Source organism: Mus caroli, unplaced genomic scaffold, assembly GCF_978045245.1.
Source record: "Mus caroli unplaced genomic scaffold, Mus_caroli_1 scaffold_14, whole genome shotgun sequence".
NCBI classification, from domain to species: domain Eukaryota; kingdom Metazoa; phylum Chordata; class Mammalia; order Rodentia; family Muridae; genus Mus; species Mus caroli.
In genome coordinates this window covers 91,702,155-91,707,605 of record NW_028227269.1, presented here as the reverse complement: position 1 = coordinate 91,707,605, position 5,451 = coordinate 91,702,155, and the positions used below count along the sequence as shown (strand labels likewise).

Genomic DNA, 5,451 nt, shown 5'->3' with positions numbered 1-5,451 from the left:
ACCCTTATGAGCTCTGAATTCAATCAAAGAACACACACTGGTGGAACTATGTCCAGGGCACATATGTAGCAGATAGGCAGCTTAGTCTTCACAGCTGCCTTGTCAGACCTCAGTGGGAAAGGATGGACCAATCTGACAGAGACTTGATGTGCCAGCGTGCAGGGATACACAAGGTTCCTACACTCTCAGAGGAGAAAAGGTTGGGGGACAGGGGTGGGACTTTATGAGGGGAGGCAGCATTTGGATTGTAATTGTTAATAAAAGCACATACACTATAATTGGAGTGGTACAGAAAATTTAAGCATGACGTCTGTACAAAAATGATATGTAAATCCATGAACTCTACATATTTTTGTAAGAGAAAAAATATCTATACCAACATTGCTGTTGTAAAAGCAGCATGAGATGATTTGAAGGCATGGACAAAGGCCAGATTTCCATGGTCCTAAAATAATGGCACATGTAGGTATTCGCTCAAAATTATTGAACAAATTCAACACATGGCTAAATTGTATATATTCTACATATTTTTTCTGTACATAATTGAATGGAATAAGTTCCTTTATTTAAATATTCTACTATGTGCATTATTAAATGAGGTAAATCTGTAAAGTGAAATCTATTTACTGATTTAGCAAGCAGTTATGGAATATGTTGCCTCTCTCCTTGTCTGTGTGTATTTGTATGTGAGTAGGTTTGTATGTTCATCTGTGTGAGTGTATATGTGTGTGTTTTCCTATTTATGTGTGTGTTTGTCTGTGTGTGTGTGTGTGTGTGTAAACTTCTTATGTGGGTGATCACAACTGTTATGTGTTCATGAATCTAACTGCTATGTCATGTTCAGAAAACTGTATCCTATGGTATTTCTCTTCATCTGCTGGGCTATTTTTTTCCACTCTCTTTGACATATTGTCCCCTGAGTCTCTGAGGAGATGATACAAATATGACATCTAAGGTTGATCTCTTTTTACCCATGTTTTGACGAGTTATGAATCTCTGCTTTGACCATCCACCATGATCAGGGTAGGCTTGTGATCATTTCCCTGGGCTGAGTCAGCTTAAAGGTATTTTTAAATATTCACACCTAGATATTTTGAAAGCAGTTCGATTATGCATCCATTTAACAAAACATCAGCAGCAGTCAATTTTCAGAAGCATGGTAAAGGTGAGTCCTTCACATTTTTTAATGGGGTTTTAAAGAAATGGCCTGACCCCTGAAGGGTTGTATGAATAAACCACTTTCCCAACTATGAGTACCTTAAATCTATTCTTTAAGCATTTTTAAAAACTAGTAAATGCATTTAATTTGCAATTTGCAATTTGCAATTCATTTCCTTACTGTATTCTTAGAAGGAAAGGATTTTAAATATTTCTGGACTGGACTAATACTTTTTAAAAACACCCTTTGATATAAAATGACAGTTCTTCACTGATATCTCCTGTTTTCCAAGGACACAATAAATGTTTATGTATATTAGAACATGATATGTTAAATTATTTTCCTGAAAACAACTTGCATATTCTCAGAGAAATTAGTCTTTAAAATGTTCGTTTTTCTGTTTTTCCTGGTTTTCTCTCCATGCTGTGTTATCCACACATAAGTTTCATTGTCTTGATAAAATATTGACTCTCACTTGTTTTATCCTGATTTCTGATAGAGAGAGGAGTATTTCTCAGCAATGCTTCAATTGTGCCCATACTTATGGAAGATCCTATGCAGAAGCAAATGGTGCCTGCACAGTGCTCTGTGTATTAAACACACCTACGTACCTTGAAACTGTGGAGACATGTGCATCAGCATTGAGAGTATGTTCTGAGACTCTTAGAAATATGTACAGTGAGGTTGAAAAATGTCAGATGCTGTAAGACAGTGCCCCTTTTCTGTTTAGATAAAAAGTTGTAAATCTTTTCTGTAAAGTTGTTTCAACCTCTGAGTCCTACTAGATCTAGTTCCAAGTATAATATCTATTGCTAAAAAGAATAAAACAGATAACAATTTTTAAAATGTCTGTTCCATGTTTCCTGTTCCCTGTAAGGAAGATCTGACACCTCCTGTACTACTCTGAAATTTTGAACTCTCCCCTGCAGGAGGGTCCTCTTCTCAGAGTCACACACACACAGACACAGCGTGCATCAAAAAGCCACACAACTTCACCAGAGAATACAAATAAATTTGACTCTCCAGAGGATTGAGCTCAAGCGTCAAGCTTAGCCTCATGTATCATTCAGCAAGCAAATTATGACCAACACTGTTCTTATGGCCAGAGCAAAGACAAATCAAATTTATGGAAAGAGACTTAGAGATGAATTAAGTGAGTTTTGAAAAATTTGTGTTTTCCACATTTGTTAAGATGCCATGGCTTAATACTCCAGCTAGTGTAATGCTTATACATCCTGTTGAAAAGTGTATATTCTCATTCTGTATTCTTTAAAACTTAAATAGGTCATTGATTTAATTAGGACAACATATAAATTTATTCTTTGTGTGTTCATTTTAACTAAGGACATAGTAGAATAAAGTTTACATCAACTCATTTTTTGATATATGCAACATAATATTTAGGGAGAAAGGTTGTACAGAACCAGTGGAAAATCATAAATAGCCTGACACAAACGACCTTTATTTCATCTCTAATATTTTCAAATTTAGATTTTCATTTTTATGTAATAACAGTAGTAATCTTATCTTAGAGAATGAGAAGTAGACAAAGTATGTATAAAACGTATTTATTAAATCAATCAATAAAAGCTTTTGAATATATTCAAATTACTAATTTAAACTTTCTGCTTTGGGCAAATGATTGAATCCTTGTAATTGGTAACTAGACCTCTTTAGAGAGACGAGAAGAATGCTTTATGTTAGGAGGCTGATAAAACATGCAGCAGGCTTGCTACTAGATGGGTAGAATAATAAATAACCAAATTATATAATTATTCTCAGTAGAAATTAGATTACTTTTGCAAACATACTGAAAACCCATCACCTTCAACTATACTTATTTTAGAAAAGGCCTTGCTGTGTGGTAGGCTGAATTCAGCCTCATGAAGCTCCTGTCTTAGTTTTCACCTCTTTATTATTTTTTTAAAAACGTGTTTTATAAAAAGTGCCTATTAATGCAGTACTCGTATGTCACTTGCATAGTTTTCCTTAAGGTTAACATTTTATAAACCTCTCATATCCAATCCATAAAGCTTGCATTGAGAGAGCCCCATTAAGTGATTTGTTGACCTGATTGGAACCAAATGCCTTCATGTGCCATTTTTCCATCTGAGTTTCAAATCCAGCATCGTACGCTCCAATTGTCAGGTGACTTTTAGTCTCTTCTAAATTAAAATAAGTTCTTTGTCATCATTTTAAAGAGATCTTGTCCTAAGTTTTATGTAATTTCACTCAAGTAGGATTTGTATGCTCTGTCATGATTCATTTGAGGTTTATTCTGGAAAATGACAAAGGAGAAAAGTGACCAAAGGTTGTATTGCTGATATAGTTGCCCGGGGTTAGGAAAAGCCTCATGTCAACACAGGATCCATCCCATAATCAGCTGCCAAGTGTAGACACTATTGCATATGCCATTAAGATTTTCCTGAAAGGACCCTGATATAGCTATCTCTGGTGAGGCTATGCCAGTGCCTAGCAAATACAGAAGTGGATGCTAATAGTCATCTATTGGCTGGAACACAGGGCCCCCAATTGAGGAGTTAGAGAAAGTAACCAAGGAGCTGAAGGGGTCTGCAACCCTATAGGTGGAACAATGATATGAACTAGCCAGTTCCCCCAGAGCTTGTGTCTATAGCTGCATATGTAGCAGAAGATGGTCTAGACGGCCATCATTGGGAAGAGAGGCCCCTGGGTCTTACAATCTTTATATACCCCAGTACACCAGGAATACCAGGGTCATGAAGTAGGAGTGGGTGGTTAAGGGGGGGGGGGGTATAGGGGCTTTCAGGATAGCATTTGAAACGTAAATGAAGAAAGTTTCTAATAAAAAAATTGGGAAACAAAAAAAAGAATAGGAATAGGCCAATGTAGTATCTGACAAGTTCTCCACTATCATGTTTCATCTTCCAACTTGGAGCTCTTAGACATTGATCATGGAATTATGTTATGGCTACACACACATCTTCTTCATCATCACTGCCTTTCTCTTGGTTTTGCTCATCCCTGATAATGACTTTTTGTAGTTATCACAATACAACTTTGACTAGTCTTGAATATCTATGCCCTCAGTCAACACTATCTATTCACTTATATTTCTCTCTATCATCAAGAACTCATAAATACTTTGCCATAGAGTCATAGGTGAAATGTGTCAATATGTCATATGACAAACTGAGTTCAGTCCCTGGAACATACATGATGGAACAGATTATTTACTCCCACATATTGTCCAATGACTCTACAAGTGTACCTTGATGTGTGAAAGTCCAAATACACACACACACACACACGGAATTTGTGTATGTGTGTGTGTTACTATATTTGTTTGGAGGTTTTTTGGTGATATTTTTTGTCCTATTTCACCATTTGCTGAAGTAAAAGTCAAATACATCCTTGAAATTTAGTTCAAGGCAACAAACACATTTGAGTCTGTGGGTGTTTAGAAATGTGCTATACTTCAGCTTCTGAATCTGAACTAAATCTGTCAACTCTATAAGCCTTAAACATACTATGTGAGAAGCACGTTATTCTTATTGAGAGCTAAAGTTATCCAACTTCTAAGTACAAGAAATATGATGTGAAGGCTGTAAACCTTAAGCCCAATCTCTGAGAGTGGTTCTTCAGTACACGTTGTTCAGGGCAGTAAGTTAAAAACTGAAACCCCTAAATTTTATTTCTTTGTGCTCTCTCTCTCTCTCTCTCTCTCTCTCTCTCTCTCTCTCTCTCTCTCTCTCTCTCTCTCTCTCTCTCTCTCTCTCTCTCTCCTTTCTCTCTCTCCCCTTCTATGTATGTGTTGAGGTGACATTTATTTTTCAATTGATTCAGAATCTCTATAGACGCACAAGGCATCTACTAGAATATTTCTACAAAAGTTTGACCAAGAAGGAAAGACCTCCTATGAAGTGGGAAACAGTAGCCCACTTGGTGAGTTCTTAGACTCACCTGAAAGGACCAAAGCAATTTGAGTACAACCATTCACTGCTCTAAGGTTCCTTCCTAGCAAGACACAGTATGACCAGGTGCTTTATATTCATGCCACTAAACCTAGATCTCTTGTGATGATCCTGGCCCATCATGATGAAATATACCCTTAACCTGTAAGGCAAAAACATACTGCCTTCTTTACCATACTTTCTCAGGTATTTGTTTTTCATAGCAACAAGAAAAGTGAAATCCAACATGTACATACATTCAGATATATGCATTTATAAATATATACTCACTTTAAAATTATTTTATTTGCTTTTTTAAAAGAGTTGCACCAAAGATATCTGAAGGAAAAAAATATCTAC

General features: G+C 36.3%; 1 non-coding gene across 1 annotated transcript; it reads left to right on the top strand.

Annotated features, from left to right (window-relative positions):
• Positions 1-251: 251 nt before the first annotated feature.
• On the top strand, positions 252-354 carry LOC147001312 (U6 spliceosomal RNA). Its single transcript, XR_015045298.1, has one exon. It is a non-coding gene; the product is annotated as a U6 spliceosomal RNA (small nuclear RNA).
• Positions 355-5,451: the final 5,097 nt, after the last annotated feature.